The sequence below is a fragment of the Salmo salar genome, chromosome ssa22 (genome assembly GCF_905237065.1).
Source record: "Salmo salar chromosome ssa22, Ssal_v3.1, whole genome shotgun sequence".
Classification (NCBI taxonomy): domain Eukaryota; kingdom Metazoa; phylum Chordata; class Actinopteri; order Salmoniformes; family Salmonidae; genus Salmo; species Salmo salar.
The window spans coordinates 46,388,419-46,409,251 of record NC_059463.1 but is presented as its reverse complement, the minus strand read 5'-3'; the positions used below and the strand labels follow the sequence as shown (position 1 = coordinate 46,409,251).

At 42.2% G+C, this 20,833-nt stretch overlaps 1 protein-coding gene across 1 annotated transcript in view; it reads left to right on the top strand.

The window, feature by feature from the left end:
• LOC106583601 (disks large-associated protein 4) overlaps positions 1-20,833 on the top strand; it is a 203,558-nt gene that overhangs the window by 113,916 nt on the left and 68,809 nt on the right. The window contains exon 3 of the mRNA XM_045705451.1: positions 1,320-1,368. The gene's annotated coding sequence lies outside the window, so the exon portion shown is untranslated. The remainder of the gene's footprint in view (positions 1-1,319; positions 1,369-20,833) is intronic.

The window sequence follows — 20,833 nt, the reverse complement described above, 5'->3', positions numbered from 1 at the left end:
ACTACAGTACAGACTAGTACAGTATAGTATAGTACAGAATAGTACAGTAGAGTATAGTACAGTGTAGTACAGAATATTACAGTAAAGTACAGTATAGTACAGTACAGAATAGTACAGTACAATATAGTATAGTGCAGAATAATACAGTACAGAATAGTACAGTACAGATTAGTACCGAATAGTACAGTACAGTACAGAATATTAGAGTACAGAATAGTACAGTCTACTACATTACAGAATAGTACAGTTTTTTTAAATATATTTCACCTTTATTTAACCAGGTAGGCCAGTTGAGAACAAGTTCTCATTAACAACTGCGACCTGGCCAAGATAAATAGATAGGCCATAGAGGCGAAGTAATTACAATTTAGCATTAACACTGGAGTGATAGATGTGCAGATGATGATGTGCAAGAAGAGATACTTGGGTACAGTACAGTACAGTATAGTACAGTACAGAATAGTACAGTATAGATTAGTACAGTACACTGACTTACAGAATAGTACAGTACAGAATAGTATAATGCAGTTCATAATAGTACAGTGCAGAATAGTACAGTACATTACAGTACCGAATAGTACAGTACAATACAGAATAGTACAGTACAGAATAGTTCACTACAGTGCAGAATAGTACAGTACAGAATAGTTCACTACAGTACAGAATAGTACAATACAGAATAGTAGAGTACAGAATAGTTCACTACAGTACAGAATAGTACAATACAGAATATTACAGTACAGAATAGTTCACTACAGTACAGAATAGTACAATACAGAATAGTACAGTACAGAATAGTTCACTACAGTACAGAATAGTACAGTGCAGAATAGTACAGTACAGAATAGTACAGTACAGAATAGTACAGAATAGTACAGTGCAGAATAGTAGTGTTCAGAATAGTTCAGTACAGAATAGTATAGTACACTATATTATAGTCCTCTACAGAATAGGTCACTACATAATAGCACTGTACACTGCAGTACAGAATAGTACAGTTTAGAATAGTACAGTACAGAATAGTATAGTACAGTACAGAATTATGCAGTACAGAATAGTACAGTACAGACAAGGTGGAAACGCATGGCATGCTGTTGCTTTGGCTTGATGGCTTGGTCCTAACCAGAAGGTTCCCCTAAAGACTTGTCTAGGATGAGATAATTATGATTTAACGCTGGCTTAGAAGTCAGTTTTGTGTGTGTGTGTGTGTGTTACTCAGGGATTTTCCACAGCAACAGAGTGTTTTGAGTTTACCTAAACTACATTAGTTATTCCCTTTACATTACTAAGCTCATAATTGTTCAATTTTTCTTTGACAGGAAACTCCTTCCTATCAAGACCTTGGCTCCCCAAGAATGAGCTATCAATGTAAGTACCCGGGTTGAATAAATTACTGAATGAATAAATGAATGAATGAATGAATGGTGAATGGATGAATGAGTGAGTGAGTGAGTGAGTGAGTGAGTGAGTGAGTGAGTGAGTGAATGAATGCCATGATTGAAGATCATAGGAACACATTCCCAAATGCAGATCAATAGAGTTCAAATGCAGCCCAGTCTCATCAGTTTATGTAGATTGGCGGCTTTGGTGCTGTCTTTTCATTTGGCCATCTTCCGTACCAGGAGAGAAAAGGCAGCATTCAAAATGGATGATCAGGGCTGCTTTCAAGGAGTGGCACTGCTTTCAGTCGTAACCTTTTAGGCCTGTCTCCCTGACCCTTGGAAGGAGACATTGTGATTCCAGTGTTGAGGAAAATCAAGCTTCCATCTGCAGGTTGGGTACCTGGGTATTCTGAAGTTCCCATAGAATTGCAGTCCATGTCATCAGAACTTTTCATTATAGCCTCAGATCAAAAGATGTGTCTCTATTCATAAAACGCTGATCTAGGATCAGATCCTGTCTATCCATGTTATCTTATTCATTATGATCTGACAGGCAAAGTTGATCTTAAATCAGCACTCCAGAAGCTTTTATGAAAGTGACATTGTCACAGGCCGGCTCATAGCCTGTGGCAAAAATGAGGGGACATGAACAACAGGTATAGGCCAGTCAAAAGTTTCTTTATTGTAAAGCAAAAAACGATTAACTTTAAACAAAGAAAAAGGAATGAGGTGAATGTAAAGTGCGTGAATCTGTGTGTGTGAACATGACTGAGTGGAACCTAAGTAAACCTACAAAGGAACAAACAAAACAGGATCATACCTGGAGGAGCAGGGAGAGAGAGAGAGAGAGAGAGTGGTTAGTGAAGCAGTTTTATACCCTGTCTCCAATCACACCAGCTCCAATCACTAACGACCCTCCTCTGCCTGCAGGAGGAACCGCCCCTGCATTGCAGAGGGGCCGTGACAACATGATCTGAAAGTGGAGAAAAGTATAATCAAATATATGTTGCTAGTCTCTCTCAGACCATGTTGCTAGTCTCTCTCAGACCATGTTGCTAGTCTCTCTCAGACCATGTTGCTAGTCTCTCTCAGACCATGTAGCTAGTCTCTCTCAGACCATGTTGCTAGTCTCTCTCAGACCATGTTGCTAGTCTCTCTCAGACCATGTTGCTAGTCTCTCTCAGACCATCTCTCTCAGACCAGACTGTACGTACTATACACAGTCAGTCTGTCTGTCTGTCTGTCTGTCTGTCTGTCTGTCTGTCTGTCTGTCTGTCTGTCTGTCTGTCTGTCTGTCTGTCACAATCTATACAGTCTCTCTGTTGATGTCTGTCTGTCTCTCTGTTGATGTCTGTCCGTCCGTCTGTCCATCCGTCCGTCCGTCCGTCTGTCACAATCTATACAGTCTCTCTGTTGATGTCTGTCTGTCTCTCTGTTGATGTCCGTCCGTCCGTCCGTCTGTCACAATCTATACAGTCTCTCTGTTGATGTCTGTCTGTCTGCCACAATCTATACAGTCTTTCTCTCTCTCTCTCTCTGTCTGTCTTCATCTTGGCTGTGTCCATCTTATGTAACCCCCAACTTAAGGCCCTTTTCCAAAGCGTTCAAATGCATCTTCCAGTTGTTACTGAGCCATTGATTACTTCCATTGAGCGAGCAAGGATGGGTCGGTGAGTGGATGGATGGACGGATGCATTTCCATTGTTTTTGAATAGGTCCTTGGTATAAAAACATCCCAACCTGTCCTCCCTCCGTGAATGAGGACAGAGGAGAGGAACGGAGGAGAGAGGAAGGTGGAGTAGAAAGAGAGGGAGGGATGTGATTGATGCATTTGTCTGCCTCCACTGTCGCAGCCGGGGGAGCAGACTGATTGGCAATTTCCTTGAGTCAGAGAGCAGAACTTCTCTTCCCTACCTCCTTCTCTTCTATCTCTTTCTCCCCCTATCCCTCTTGGACTCAAAAACAACAAACAAACAACACATATGTTCTACAGTACCTCAACTGGCCTACAGTACCTCAACTGGCCTACAGTATCTCAACTGGCCTACTGTACCTCAACTGGACTACTGTACCTCAACTTGCCTACTGTACCTCAACTGGCCTACTGTACCTCAACTTGCCTACTGTACCTTACTGGCCTACTGTACCTCAACTGGCCTACTGTACCTTAACTGGCCTACTGTACCTTAAATGACCTTCTGTACCTCAACTGGTCTACAGTACCTGAACTGGCCTACTTTATCTCAACTGGTCTACTTTATCTCAACTGGTCTACTCTACCTCAACTGGCCTACAGTACTTCAACTGGCCTACTGTACATCAACTGGCCTACAGTACCTCAACTGGTCTACTGTACCTCAACTGGCCTACAGTACCTCAACTGGCATACAGTACCTCAACTGGCCTACTGTACCTCAACTTGCCTACTGTACCTCAACTGGCCTACTGTACCTCAACTGGCCTACTGTACCTTAACTGGTCTTCTGTACCTCAACTGGCCAACTGTACCTCAACTGGCATACAGTATCTCAACTGGCCTACTGGGTTACTGTACCTCAACTGGGCGACAGTACCTCATCTGACCGACAGTACCTCAACAGGCCTACTGTACCTCAACTGGCCTACTGTACCTCAACTCGCCTACTGTACCTCAACTGGCCTACTGGGTTACTGTACTTCAACTGGTCTACTGTACCTTACTGGCCTACTGTACCCAAACTGGCATTCTGTACCTTAAATGACCTTCTGTACCTCAACTGGTCTACAGTACCTGAACTGGCCTACTGTACCTCAACTGGCCTTCTGTACCTCAACTAGCCTACTGTACCTCAACTAGCCTACTGTACCTTACTGGCCTACTGTACCTCAACTGGCCTACAGTACCTCAAGGGTCCTACTGTACCTCAACTGGCTGACAGTACCTCAACTGGCCTACTGTACCTCAACTGGCCTACAGTACCTCAACTGGCCTTCTGTACCTCAACTGGCCTACTGTACCTCAACTGGCCTACAGTACCTCAACTGGTCTACTGTACCTCAACTGGCATACAGTACCTCAACTGGCCAACTGTACCTCAACTGGCATACAGTATCTCAACTGGCCTACTGGGTTACTGTACCTCAACTGGCCGACAGTACCTCAACTGGCCGACAGTACCTCAACAGGCCTACTGTACCTCAACTGGCCTATAGTACCTCAACTCACCTACTGTACCTCAACTGGCTATCTGTACCTCAACTGGCCTACTGGGTTACTGTACTTCAACTGGTCTACTGTACCCAAACTGGCTTTCCGTACTTCAACTGGCCTTCTGTACCTCAACCGGCCTACAGTACTTGAACAGGCCTACACTACCTCAACTGGCATTCTGTACCTCAACTGGCCTACTGTACCTCAACTGGTCTACTGTACCAAATGTTTTACTGTCACTGTATATATATATATATACACTGCTCAAAAAAATAAAGGGAACACTTAAACAACACAATGTAACTCCAAGTCAATCACACTTCAGCAACACTGATTGACAATACATTTTACATGCTGTTGTGCAAATGGAATAGACAACAGGTGGAAATTATAGGCAATTAGCAACACACCCCCAATAAAGGAGTGGTTCGGCAGGTGGTGACCACAGACCACTTCTCAGTTCCTATGCTTCCTGGCTGATGTTTTGGTCACTTTTGAATTCTGGCGGTGCTTTCACTCTAGTGGTAGCATGAGACGGAGTCTACAACCCACACAAGTGGCTCAGGTAGTGCAGCTCATCCAGGATGGCACATCAATGCTAGCTGTTGCAAGAAGGTTTGCTGTGTCTGTCAGCGTAGTGTCCAGAGCATGGAGGCGCTACCAGGAGACAGGCCAGTACATCAGGGGACGTGGAGGAGGCCGTAGGAGGGCAACAACCCAGCAGCAGGACCGCTACCTCCGCCTTTGTGCAAGGAGGAGCAGGAGAAGCACTGCCAGAGCCCTGCAAAATGATCTCCAGCAGGCCACAAATGTGCATGTGTCTGCTCAAACGGTCAGAAACAGACTCCATGAGGGTGGTATGACGGCCCGACGTCCACAGGTGGGGGTTGTGCTTACAGCCCAACACCATGCAGGACGTTTGGCAGAGAACACCAGAGAACACCAAGATTGGCAAATTCGCCACTGGCACCCTGTGCTCTTCACAGATGAAAGCAGGTTCACACTGAGCACGTGACAGACGTGACAGAGTCTGGAGACGTCGTGGAGAACGTTCTGCTGCCGGCAACATCCTCCAGCATGACCGGTTTGGCGGTGGGTCAGTCATGGTGTGGGGTGGCATTTCTTTGGGGGGCCGCACAGCCATGTGCTCGCCAGAGGTAGCCTGACTGCCATTAGGTACCGAGATGAGATCCTCAGACCCCTTGTGAGACCATATGCTGGTGCAGTTGGCCCTGGGTTCCTCCTAATGCAAGACAATGCTAGACCTCATGTAGCTGGAGTGTGTCAGCAGTTCTGCAAGAGGAAGGCATTGATGCTATGGACTGGCCCGCCCGTTCCCCAGACCTGAATCCAATTAAGCACATCTGGAACATCATGTCTCGCTCCATCCACCAACGCCACGTTGCACCACAGACTGTCCAGGAGTTGGCGGATGCTTTAGTCCAGGTCTGGGAGGAGATCCCTCAGGAGACCATCCGCCACCTCATCAGGAGCATGCCCAGGCGTTGTAGGGAGGTCATACAGGCACGTGGAGGCCACACACACTACTGAGCCTCATTTTGACTTGTTTTAAGGACATTACATCAAAGTTGGATCAGCCTGTAGTGTGGTTTTCCACTTTCATTTTGAGTGTGACTCCAAATCCAGACCTCCATGGGTTGATAAATTGAATTTCCATGGATAATTTTTGTGTGATTTTGTTGTCAGCACATTCAACTATGTAAAGAAAAAAGTATTTAATAAGATTATTTCTTTCATTCAGATCTAGGATGTGTTGTTTAAGTGTTCCCTTTATTTTTTAGAGCAGTATATATACAGTAATATATGCTGAGGAAGAGTGTGCAAATCTGTCATCAAGGAAATGGATGGTTACTTTGAAGAATCTCAAATATAAAATATGTTTTGATTTGTTTAACACTTTTTTGGTCACTACTATTTCATAGTTTTGATGTCTTCACTATTATTCTACAATGTAGAAAATAGTACAAACAAAGAAAAACCTTTGAATAAGTAGGTGTGTCCAAACTTTTGCTTGGCGCCAATTGCAGTCATTGCCGTGGTGACGGGTGGCTCATCCCAGCTGATGTGTTGATAGGTTGACAGACGGCCATTAGTGTATTATGGTGACATCATGAGGGGATTGGAAAACTGACTGACACAGTTCTCTGAGAGGGAGGGGCCCCTGACCCTGTCACACTACTGTCACAGTGCCACCCTACTCACACTCCCAAACAGGAAATGCTGAACATGACCTCCGATACCATCTGTCAAAAGAGGAAGTGCTCTTCCCCTTCCCTTCCTGTGTAAGGTCAAGGTCATGTGACTAGATCAGAATGGCCGCCATGACCCCTGAATGCTGTGGACTTGCTAAGCATTTTGAAATGAATCACAGCTAGTTTGGGCTTATTGTGTAGATTTTAAGGATTTAATAGCCTAGATATGTTGTTTGTTCATTAAAAAAAAAATATTTGTTTATACTGCAGTTGGCATGAGATTATGTGTGTATCCTATTGATGGAGAGATTAACTGCTGTAGTGTGAGTGCTTTGGGTTGATCATGTCGATTTTTGAACCATGTGTAAATAGGGTAATAGGCTTTTCATTGTACTGGTTTGGAATATATTCCACTTTGGTCTTAATAGAATAGTATGCACAGATGGGGTTACAGCACAGTTATGCTGCTTTATCTGCTGGGGTTCTTCTGCTGTGTGTGTGTGTGTGTGTGTGTGTGTGTGTGTGTGTGTGTGTGTGTGTGTGTGTGTGTGTGTGTGTGTGTGTGTGTGTGTGTGTGTTTGCGCGTCTCTATGAGCCTCAGCTCTGCTCTATGCGCGGCACTTTGGGATAGCTGCCCATGTCCGTTTTATCCTCCCTAGCTAAATAAACACCCATTGTGCTACACACACACACGAGAGGCTGAAAGTAAAATAGCACAAGACTGGGACAACCTCGTAACGTTGGTCCAAACTGCCGTCACAGTTTAGGAGCAAAAGACAGTATTAGGTAAATACACTTTTTTTATACCTATCTTATGCCATATATGCAATACACTAAGTGTACAAAACATTAGGAACACCTGCTTTTTCCATGACATAGACGGACTAGGTGAATCCAGGTGAAAGCTATGATCCCGTATTGATGTCACTTGTTAAATCCACTTCAATCAGTGTAGATGAAAGGGAGGAGACAGGTTAAAGAATTATTAAGCCTTGAGACAACTGAGACATGGACTGTGAATGTGTGCCGTTCAGAGGGTGAATGGCCAACCAAAAATATTTAAATGCCTTTGAATGGGGTAGTAGGTGCCAGGCTCACTGGTTTGTGTCAAGAACTGCAATGCTGCTGTGTGTTTCAAGAATGGTCCACCACCCAAAGGACATCAAGCCAACATGACACAACCGTGAGAAGCATTGGAGTCAACATGGGCCAGCATCCGTTGAGTCAGAGTCCAAGGAAGGTGTTCCTATTGTTTTGTACAGTCAGTGTATATGCCGTAGCATGAGGCAAATAACTGCCCAGCACCAATTTATTTATATTATACAAATTTAAAATGATCATTAGTTCCATTGCTGTAAATGGCTCTACCTTCCGTTAACAGACCCAAATTAAATCCATTCCACCTGCGGGACACAGCCAGTGAAATATCAGGGCGGCAAATTCAAAAACAACAAAATGTCATAATTCAACTTTCTCAAACATACGACTATTTTACACAATTTTAAAGATACACATCTCCTTGATGTAACCACATTGTCCGATTTCAAAAAGGCTTTACAGCAAAAACAAAACATTAGATTATGTTAGGAGAGTACATAGACAAAAATAATCACACAGACATTTTCCAAGCAAGGACATGTGTCAATAAAACCCAAAACACAGCGAAATGAAGCACTAACCTTTGACAATCTTCATCAGATGACACTCCTAGGACATTATGTTACACAATAGATGTATGTTTTGTTCGATAAAGTTCATATTTATATCCAAAAACAACATTTTACATTGGCGCGTGACGTTCAGAAAATATTTTGCCTCCAATACTTCCGGTGAATGTGCACATCAATTTACAAAAATACTCATCATAAACGTTGATAAAATATTAAACTGTTATTCAAAGAATTATAGATGAACATCTCCTTTATGCAACTGCTGTGACAGATTTCAAAAAAGCTTCACGGGGATAGCACACTTTGCAATAATCTGAGTACTGCGCTCAGAAAAATACACCAGGCAATACAGATACCCGACATTTTGGAGTCATCTAAAATCATAAATAGCATTAGAAATATTCACTTACCTTTGATGATCTTCATCAGAAGGCACTTCCAGGAATCCCAGGTCCACAATAAATGTTGTTTTGTTCGATAAAGTCCATAATTTATGTCCAAATAACTCCTTGTTGTTTGCGCGTTCAGTAAGCTACTCCAAATGTAGGAAGCGCGCCGAAAATTTCATGACAAAAAGTTATATTTATGTTCGTTGAAACATGTCAAACGTTGTAAAACATCAATCTTTAGGGCCTTTTTAACGTAAAATATTCCAACCGGACGATTCCAATGTCTTGAAAAACGTTATGGAACACAGCTACCTCCTCACGTGAATGCGCGTAATTGTGGCCTGTCATTCTCTCGGTCATCAGACTCCAGGAGGTCTTGTTCGCTTTCTGTTGACTGCAAAAGCCTGAAACACGTTCTAAAGACTGTTGACATTTAGTGGAAGCCTTAGGAAGTGCAAATTGAACCCTAAGTACATTTACATTTTTTTTTTTTTACATTTTAGTCATTTAGCAGACGCTCTTATCCAGAGCAACTTACAGTAGTGAATGCATACATTTCATACAATTTCATAATTTTTTTTTTTTTTTTTTTTTTTTTCTGTGCTGGCCCCCCGTGGGAATCGAACCCACAACCCTGGCGTTGCAAACACCATGCTCTACCAACTGAGCTACAGGGAAGGCTAATGGAGTCACTGTATACTGAATAGATCCAGTCTTGAAAAACTACAATCCACTTCCTGGTTGGATTTTTTCTCAGGTTTTTGCCTGCCATTTGAGTTCTGTTATACTCACAGACATCATTCAAACAGTTTTAGAAACTTCAGAGTGTTTTCTATCCACATCTACTAATAATATGCATATTCTAGTTTCTGAGCCAGAGTAGTAACCTGTTTAAATTGGGTACGTTTTTTCATCCGGCCGGGAAAATACTGCCCCCTAGCCAGACAGGTTAAATTAACAATTTTTCGAGGGCACAGAAGTTCTCCATTCGTCCCCACCATTGCTGGTGAAGCAATGCTTCTGTTTTTCAGTGTGTGTGTGTGTGTGTGTGTGTGTGTGTGTGTGTGTGTGTGTGCCTTATGGTCTTCAGAGATTGGCTGAAATGAATTGGCCATCCCTCAGAACAGAGGAGTGGTACATTAATAGCTGTGAAAATAGTCCAGAGCCCAGTACTGACTTATACAGCGTATACAGCGTAGTGTAATTAGGACACAGTTAGCACAAGCTACTGCTGCCTCACACACACGACTGCCCACAGACACACACACACACACACACACACACACACACATTTAGTTAAATAAACAATCTCAGGGGGACACAGTCTACATATTGTATCTTCGTTCACCTTCTGTCTTTTTCTTGTCATGGATTTTTCTCTTGCCCTCCAGCTCTCTATTTCTCCTCCTTCTCTCCCTTTCTCACTCATCATATCCCTTCATCCATCTCTCCCTTTCTCTCTCATCATATCCCTTCATCCATCTCTCCCTTTCTCTCTCATCATATCCCTTCGTCCTTCTCTCCCGTTCTCTCTCATCTTATCCCTTCGTCCATCTCTCCCGTTCTCTCTCATCATATCCCTTCGTCCATCTCTCCCTTTCTCTCTCATCATATCCCTTCGTCCTTCTCTCCCATTCTCTCTCATCATATCCCTTCGTCCATCTCTCCATTTCTCTCATCATATCCATTCGTCCATCTCTCCCGTTCTCTCTCAACCTCTTTCATTTTACAACACATCTTCTATTTCAGCATTTAGCTTTAGATCTTTTAGTTTTTTACCAGTATCACCACACCTCTCGTTTGCACCTCTCTCTGTAATGTAATCTCTCAAATGTACATAGAATATTCAGGTGTATCTATCAAATGTTATTTGTATACTGCTTTGTAAGTTTAGCATTCCGAATTGGGAAATGATTGATGTTGGTAGTTGGTATGAAAACATGTGGCTGCCAATATTCATTCATGTTGAAAAGCTAATTGGATAGTGACTAATCAATAACATCGGTTTTGACATATATATCCGTCCATAAATTGAGATGGGTATTGTGTAGTATTGTGTCTCCTGTGGGGCTTTATTGCTCCTGATGGCCCAGTCACACTTCACTTTCTAAAAATGACCTTGCAATGACCAATCCTAAAGAGTTTCTGAGCTAAAACATTTGGGATCCACCTGATACTAAAGGAGGCTCCAATGCCAACCGGATCCTTGAAGAAAATTAATATTTCCCAACAAGGCTTATATCCGACAGCTTACATCTGAGAGACTCTTGGTGGCTTTTACACTTGGTGTTTATCACCTCTAACAGCAAAACAACCAGATGGCCATTCTGTACAAAGATTTCACACTACAGAGCAGATAAAACAATAATGATGCATTTTTACACCTGTTATTGTATTAAAACACCACGTTGATTTTAATGGATTCCCCATATTAAAACTGTATATTATGATTCTCTCTGTGTAGAAGTTTCCCTTTAGTACAGATCTGTGATCAGCTTAACCATTCCATATCTTAACCTTATCCAATAGGTAGTAAAAACACACAAATGCAAAAACAGACCTTAGAGAAGTGTCTAGGGGCAAATCCATCCCACTCCATATGAATGCAGGGAGATAGTGCTGTTTGTATTGGATAATATCACCCCCTAATGGTTAGAAGGGCACATTGTTTCTATGTTTGTGAATGGAAATGTGGCGAGGTCAGGGATTGGACACCATGCCAAACTCTCCCTTCCCATTGGACCACGAGCAGATGGCAGCTCCCCTGTGCACGAGGCAGGGAGAATTCTCCTCCCATAAGCCGGTAGCAGGGCATGCACACACAAAAGCAGACATATTGACACAGATATACACACAGACAGACACATTGACAGAGGTAAAAACACAAAACATCCAGATACAAATACACAGACAGACAGACACAGACTCATGCAGACTCAAATACAAAAACAAGCAGACAGACAAACGGACACACACGCATGCACGCATGCACGCACGCACACACACACACACAGTTCAATTGGTCCTCCAGGCCTGCCTTTGATGCAGCTAACTGCATAATGATGCTTTCTACTCACCCCTCCTTTATCTCTCTATCTATTCTCTCCTCTTGAATCACCTCTTCTTTCTCTGTTAAAGAGATGTTATGGCTATAATGGTAGCAGGAGTTATACAGTATCTATACCATTGTGCTGGTGTGTTATAGATAGCTTATAATAGTCATATTTTTGTGGACCGGAGTACTAAATGTTTGAAGAAATAGTGGGATTGTAAGTCGCATTGGATAACAGCATCTGATAAATGACTAAAATGTCAATGTAATAATCAGAGTGTTATTTCCTACCACAAGTTTCTTCATAATGAAAAGTTCATCGGACCACATTGCTCTCGCTGCTCTATCAATCATCGCATTGCGAAGCAGCTAGACCAAACTCAATACCTTCAATAAATAAAGAAATAGCTGAATCAATTCTCTCCTACCACTCCCTGCATACAGAACTGCATACAGAAAATAAAATAAGAGTAGGCTAGCTACCTAACCCAGCTCTATTCCAAACACAGGACTAAATCAGAGTAGGCTCGCTACCTAACCCAGGTCTATTCCAAACACAGGGCTAAATCAGAGTACGCTAGCTACCTAACCCAGGTCTATTCCAAACACAAGGCTAAATCAGAGTAGGCTAGCTACCTAACCCAGGTCTATTCCAAACACAGGGCTACATCAGAGTAGGCTAGCTACCTAACCCAGGTCTATTCCAAACACAGGGCTAAATCGGAGTAGGCTAGCTACCTAATGCAGGTCTATTACAAACACAGGGCTAAATCAGAGTAGGCTAGCTACCTAACGCAGGTCTATTACAAACACAGGGCTAAATCAGAGTAGGCTAGCTACCTAACACAGGTCTATTACAAACACAGGGCTAAATCGGAGTAGGCTAGCTACCTAACGCAGGTCTATTACAAACACAGGGCTAAATCAGAGTAGGCTAGCTACCTAACCCAGGTCTATTCCAAACACAGGGCTATATCAGAGTAGACTAGCTACCTAACCCAGGTCTATTCCAAACACAGGGCTAAGTCAGAGTAGGCTAGCTATCTAACCCAGGTCTATTCCAAACACAGGGCTAAATCGGAGTAGGCTAGCTACCTAACGCAGGTCTATTACAAACACAGGTCTAAATCAGAGTAGGCTAGCTAGGCTGATGACTCTGTAAGGGAGGCTGGATGAGACCTAAGTATAATTATAAGGCATCTTTCTAATCACGTATAGCATATTGACTCTATTAAATCTTCACAAATGTGTGTGTATCTTCACTGACAGTCTGTACCTTGCCACTATGTTGGCCTAATGCTTGTCACAGACGACAACAGCAATTAACATTCAGGAGGCTACACTAAGCCAAGCCGCGCGGCAGGATGGGATATGAGACAGTCAGCTAAATGTGCTGTGAATTGATTGTGAGGAGTTGACCCTCTAGGCTATCAATCGACGTAGAGATTGTATTTAGAGTTCTCTGTGACATTAACTGAGCGTGTGTAGGATGCACGTTAATAGCGGTGGGATAGAAGTGGCAGTTGGTTGTGTGGGGAGAGATGCGCTAAGCTAATCGTCACTTGTGTGGAGAGAGATGTGCTAAGCATTTGTGTGTGTGTGTGTGCATTCTTCCTGTGTGTGTGTGTGTGTGTGTGTGTGTGTGTGTGTGTGTGTGTGTGTGTGTGTGTGTGTGTGTGTGTGTGTGTGTGTGTGTGTGTGTGTGTGTGTGTGTGTGTGCATCCCAACCGTGAAGCACGGGGGTGGCAGCATCATGTTGTGGGGGTGCTTTGCTGCAGGAGGGACTGGTGCACTTCACAAAATAGATGGCATCATGAGGAAATAAAATTATGTGGATATGTTGAAGCAACATCTCAAGACATCAGTCAGGAAGTTGAACCTTGGTCGCAAATGAGTCTTCCAAATGGACAATGTTCCCAAGCATACTTCCAAAGTTGTGGCAAAATGGCTTTAGGACAACAAAGTCAAGGTATTGGAGTGGCCATCACAAAGCCCTGACCTCATTCCTATAGAAAATCTGTGGGCAGAACTGAAAAAGCGTGTGCAATCAAGGAGGCCTACAAACCTGACTCAGTTACACCAGCTCTGTCAGGAGCAATGGGACAAAATTCACCCAACTTATTGTGGGAAGCTTGTGGAAGTCTACCCAAAACGTTTAACCCAAGTTAAACAATTTAAAGGCAATGCTACCAAAAACTAATTGAGTGTATGTAAACTTCTGACCCACTCGAATGTGATCAAAGAAATAAAAGCTGAAATAAATCATTCTCTCTACTATTATTCTGACATTTCACATTCTTAAAATAAAGTGGTGATCCTAAATGACATAATCCTTTACTAGGATAACATTTCAGGAATTGTGATAAACTGAGTTTAAATGTATTTGGCTAAGGTGTATGTAAACTTCCCACTTCAACTGTATATGGGTTTCATTCCTTTGACTCTGCTGTTCCATTTTCAATTGTAAAGTAGCAGAAGTCCCTGTGATAAAAAAGACATACACCCCAGTGGAGGAGGATGGCTCATAATAATGGCTGGAACGGAGCCAATGGAATTGCATCAAAACACATAGAAACCATGTGTTTGATGTATTTGATATCCTTCCACCAATTCCGCTCCAGGCATTAACATGAGTCTGTCCTCCCCAATTAAGGTGCCACCAACCTCCTGTGATACACCCCCTTTTAACATTTTACTGCAGTGGGCTAAATCAGGGTCACACAGTGTTTCTTGCTCGAAAAAAAATCCACTTTGAAACGAACATATACACCTCACACACATGGCTATGGTCTTTAAAAAAAGAAGACACTTGTACCATGTCTGATATAGAGTTGAAATATATTACATTTTGAGTTTGCATCTCAATATTACACTTTATATACATCACAGAAAACTGAAATACAACAAAACCGTTTGACATAGAAACACTAGATTTTCTGCTTTTACAATTTTTTTGTGTTTATTAATTATGAAGAATATTAATAACATTCCACCCGTGACGCCACTAGAGGACGATTTGGTCATTTGACTGCAGGAAAGGGCTACTACTTTACTACTAAATAGATACTGTACATATACTATATATCACCATTAAATTCCAATTAGACCCAGTTCAAACTAAATAAGCATGCCCCTTTCAAGAAATGTAGAACCAGGAACAGATATAGCCCTTGGTTCTCCCCAGACCTGACTGCCCTTAACCAACACAAAAATATCCTTTGGCGTTCTGCATTAGCATCGAACTGCCCCCGCGATATGCAACTTTTCAGGGAAGTTAGAAACCAATACACGCAGGCAGTTAGAAACGCCAAGGCTAGCTTTTTCAAACAGAAATTTGCTTCCTGCAACTCAAACTCTAAAAAGTTCTGGGACATTGTAAAGTCCATGGAGAATAAGAACACCTCCTCCCGACTGCCCACTGCACTAAGGATAGGAAACTCTGTCACCACAGATAAGCCCACTATAATTGAGAATTTCAATAAGCATTTTTCTACGGCTGGCCATGCTTTCCACCTAACTACCCCTACTGCATTCAACAGCACTGCACCCCCCACAGCTACTCGCCCAAGCCTCCCCCATTTCTCCTTCTCCCAAATCCATTCAGCTGATGTTCTGAAAGAGCTGCAAAATCTGGACCCCTACAAATCAGCTGGCCTTGACAATCTGGACCCTTTCTTTCTAAAATTATCTGACGAAATTATTGCAACCCCTATTACTAGCCTGTTCAACCTCTCTTTCGTGTCGTCTGAGATTCCCATAGATTGGAAAGCAGCTGCTGTCATCCCCCTCTTCAAAGGAGGTGACACTCTTGACCCAAATTGCTACAGACCTATATCCATCCTACTCTGCCTTTCTAAGGTCTTCGAAAGCCAAGTCAACAAACAGATTACCGACCATTTCGAATCCCACCGCACCCTCTCCGCTATGCAATCTGGTTTCAGAGCTGGTCATGGGTGCACCTCAGCCACGCTCAAGGTCCTAAATGACATCGTAACCGCCATCGATAAGAAACAATACTGTGCTGCCGTATTCATTGACCTGGCCAAAGCTTTTGACTCTGTTAATCACCACATCCTCATCGGCAGACTCAGTAGCCTTGGTTTCTCAAACGATTGCGTCGCCTGGTTCACCAACTACTTCTCTGATAGAGTTCAGTGTGTCAATTCGGAGGGCCTGCTGTCCGGACCTCTGGCAGTCTCTATGGGGGTACCACAGGGTTCAATTCTTGGGCCAACTCTTTTCTCTGTATACATCAATGATGTCGCTCTTGCTGCTGGTGATTCTCTGATCCACCTCTACGCAGACGACACCATTCTGTATACTTCTGGCCCTTCTTTGGACACTGTGTTAACAACCCTCCAGACGAGCTTCAATGCCATACAACTCTCCTTCCGTGGTCTCCAACTGCTCCTAAATACAAGTAAAACTAAATGCATGCTCTTCAACCGATCGCTGCCTGCACCTGCACGCCTGTCCAGCATCACTACTCTGGACGGTTCTGACTTAGAATTTGTGGACAACTACAAATACCTAGGTGTCTGGTTAGACTGTAAACTCTCCTTCCAGACTCACATCAATCATCTCCAATCCAAAGTTAAATCTAGAATTGGCTTCCTATTTCGCAACAAAGCATCCTTCACTCATGCTGCCAAACATACCCTCGTAAAACTGACCATCCTACCAATCCTCGACTTCGGCGATGTCATTTACAAAATAGCCTCCAATACCCTACTCAACAAGCTGGATGCAGTCTATCACAGTGCCATCCGTTTTGTCACCAAAGCCCCATATACCACCCACCACTGCGACCTGTACGCTCTCGTTGGCTGGCCTTCGCTTCATAATCGTCGCCAAACACATTGGCTCCAGGTCATCTACAAGACCCTGCTAGGTAAAGTCCCCCCTTATCTCCGCTCACTGGTCACCATAGCAGCACACACCTGTAGCACGCGCTCCAGCAGGTATATCTCTCTGGTCACCCCTAAAGCCAACTCCTCCTTTGGTCGTCTCTCCTTCCAGTTCTCTGCTGCCAATGACTGGAACGAACTACAAAAATCTCTGAAACTGGAAACACTTATCTCCCTCATTAGCTTTAAGCACCAGCTATCAGAGCAGCTCCCAGATCACTGCACCTGTACATAGCCCATCTATAATTTAGCCCCAACTACTACCTCTTCCCCTACTGTATTTATTTATTTATTTATTATTTTGCTCCTTTGCGCCATATTATTTATATTTTAACTTTGAACTTTCTTCAAATTACAAATCTACCATTCCAGTGTTTTACTTGCTATACTTTATTTAATTTGCCACTATGGGCTTTTTTGCCTTTACCTCCCTTATCTCACATCATTTGCTCACATTGTATATAGTCTTATTTTTTTCTACTGTATCACTGATTGTATGTTGTTTTACTACATGTGTCTGTGTTTTTGTATGTTGTCGAACTGCTTTGCTTTATCTTGGCCAGGTTGCAATTGTAAATGAGAACTTGTTCTCAACTTGCCTACCTGGTTAAATAAAGGTGAAATAAATAAATAAAAAATAAAAAACTGGAGCAAACATATCTTAAAGACAGTTGGAAGACAACATGAAGTACAGTATACAGTCGAAAACATAATAAATGTTTAACTAACTGAACACACCCCTGGTGTTTTAAAGGCCAAACATCTCTATCTTCCTCACCAGCTCTCTGACCTGAGTGTAGTTATTTCTCTTGACATTGATGATTGAGTGATATCTGTTCCCACAGCTTGTAACAAGTTTACGCAGCTCCTTGCTCTCTTTCAGAAACTCAGAAACTGGATCCACTTCACAGCGTTCCTTTCCTCCCCTGTGAACCTCCCCAGCCTGATCACCAGCAGGAACACATTGGACCTGGAACTGACATGTAGATGCATCTTTCTAGTTCACTTTTCATTTGATCTACACTCATTGTTGTGTCAAAGAGTCCTGGCGTGTCAATCACATCGATCTTCCACCCATCCACCTCTTCACTCCCTTTCTCACACTTTGCAGTGACAGAATCAGCTTTGGCCTCCACTTTAAACACCTCTCTCCCCAGGATAGTGTTTCCTGTTGCACTCTTCCCCACCCCAGTCTTACCCACCAGAACAATCCTCAGATCAGAGGGCTGCCCTGAATCTGTGGAAACAGATGAAAAGTGGGGGATGCTTGAGTTGATCATAAAAGCAAGCTTCTAGATAAGATAGAGAAGAACATGTGTTCTGTGTTCATGTGAAGCATGTGGATGCGTACCTTGACATTGACCAGTGAAGATTTGCAGGCACATTGTTATCAGCAATAGAATCATCGGAGTCCTTCCTCTTTCTCGTGCCATCTCAACAGCTACAGTGACTAACCAAAATCACAGAAACAGACAATTATATCATTAGTAAGGTTGCAAAGTTCTGGTAAATTGTCCCAAACATCCAGGTTTTCCAGAAATCCCGGGTTGTAAGATTCCTGGGTTCAGGAAGGAAAAAAAGGGAAATCCCATTATCCTACAACCAGGATTTCTGGAAAACCAGGGAATTTGGGGAAAATTACTGGAATTTTGCAACCCTGGTCATTACCAACAAAACCAGTCCACACTTCTACAATGACTCATCGGATAATGTATGGCCGCGTTCACAGATGGTTAAACCAATTAGAATTTCTTCTTAGCTGATTGATATAACGAACTAAACAATAGGCTTACTCTGCTTCACATCACCTGCCATCACTTGGTTGGAGAGTTATTTATCCAATAGAGCCCAGAGAGTGTTCTTCAATAGAAGCTTCTCTAACATGAAAATGTACAGTGCGTTGGGCCGTTGCTCTTCTCTATTTTTACAAATGATTTGCCACTGGTCTTACACGAAGCTAGAATGAATATGTATGCCGATGATTCCACATTCTACATGTCAGCACCCAAAGCCAGTGAGCTCACTGACATTCTAAATAAGGAGTTACAGTCAGTATCAGAATGGGTGATTAATAATGAACTGGTCTTTAATACATCTAAACCTAAAAGCATTGTATTTGGTTCAGAACATTCTCTATGACCTGAACCTCAACTGGAGTTGTGTATAAAGGTTGTGGCCATTGAGCAAGTTGAGGAAGCTAAACTCCTAGGTATAACATTGGATGGTCAATTATCATGGTCAAGTCATATTGACAAAGTTGTTATGAGGATGGGGAGGGATATATCTGTTATAAACATCAACTGTACTAGTTGTTCAGGCTCTGGTCTTGTCCCCTCTTGATTACTGTCCAGTAATATGCTCAAGTGCAGCAAAGAAAGACCTAGAAAAGCTACATCATGCATCATTAGCTGATCATGTATATCCTGTCTGATTTAACATATTCTGGTGTCTGACTCCGATCAGACCAGACAGTTACTGTACAGAGAAGTTGCAGGTGTGTCACTCTCACAACAATCTACTTTAAGGTTTATTGATCTAAGCTGGACACAATTGAACAAGATAAAGAATCTCTTGAGCAACATTATGATACCTAGACCTTACTATCCTAGCCTCGTACGATCATCCTGATCTTGCGATTCAATTGAATCTGCGTCGCAAAACTGAATGTAAGCCTGTTAGATCAGGATGGTCGTACGATGCTATTACTTTCCTGACCTGGAACATATTTGAGGACTATTTATTGGTTTAGTGGATATTGATGCCATTTGTTAAATAATTTAACGCTAGTAAATTGTTGTTAAGTTTGGATATTGGTTTGATATTCAGAGTTTACTTTTCAATACCTATTTGACAGAAGGTCCTAGGATGATTAAGGTGATATATGTATCTACACCGAACAAAAATATAAACGCAACATGTAAAGTGTCTGTCCCCTGTTTCATGAGCTGAGATTAAAGATCCCAGATATTTTCCAGACGCACATAAGCTTATTTCTGTATTTTTGCACAAATTTGTTTACATCCCTGTTAGTGAGCATTTCTCCATTGCCAAGATAATCCATAGTGTGGCACATTTATTTATAAAGCCCTTCTTACATCAGCTGATGTCACAAAGTGCTGTACAGAAACCCAGCCTAAAACCCTAAACAGCAAGCAATGCAGGTGTAGAAGCATATATCATGCTAAGGTCATATCAAGTTAAAAACAATACCCTGACACATTAAGTTTTTGAAAGTGTGTATGGAAACAGAGGTAGCCTGGTGGTTAGAGAGGCGAACAACTTGAACTGCACCAGTTCTTGAGCAACATTTTGATACTTAGACCCGTTGCTACATTATTCTGACCTGGATCATCTTTGGTTTCTATTCCGTGAAACAAGTTCTCGGTTTCAGGTTAAACTAAAAAAACATTGGGCTATTCTTCTTTCACTGAGAAACACTATTAAACCAACTGGATGTCAATGCCAACATTTAATATTGTGATTGTCCAAGAAACAGGACTCTATTACAGGACAAAAATTGTATAATAGATTGTTCTACAAAGTTTAGCACATTTTATTACTAAGGTAGTTAAGTTGAATACTCACTTTCACTGCAGTTAAATGGTCTGTGAATTGAGGTGAAGCAATGTGCTGTCCCAGTAACTAGTCAGTTCAAGCTAATCAAAAAGATTTGCTAGGCAAAACCCCAATCCAGATTAGATTAGAAAACTTAATTGTACATTAAGTTTACATAGAATGTTACTTACTGTCAATTATATTGAATGTGATTCCCTCTACAATGGAATAGATGGTAGCAGGGCAATATTAGAGAGAAATAGAGACAATAGACAATAAAGCTAAATACTATACATTCCAAGGCACTGATATCTGCATTTTTATATACTGTATTTATATGGATGTACAGATGTAGGATATTCATTTGATCACTCTTTTGTTGCTGCGAATTTTCTTGCACAATTGGAAATGCAAACTTGTAGTGTATTTGAGGTTTAAAAAACTTCTAAAGTTTCTAATTTCCACTGACATTTCA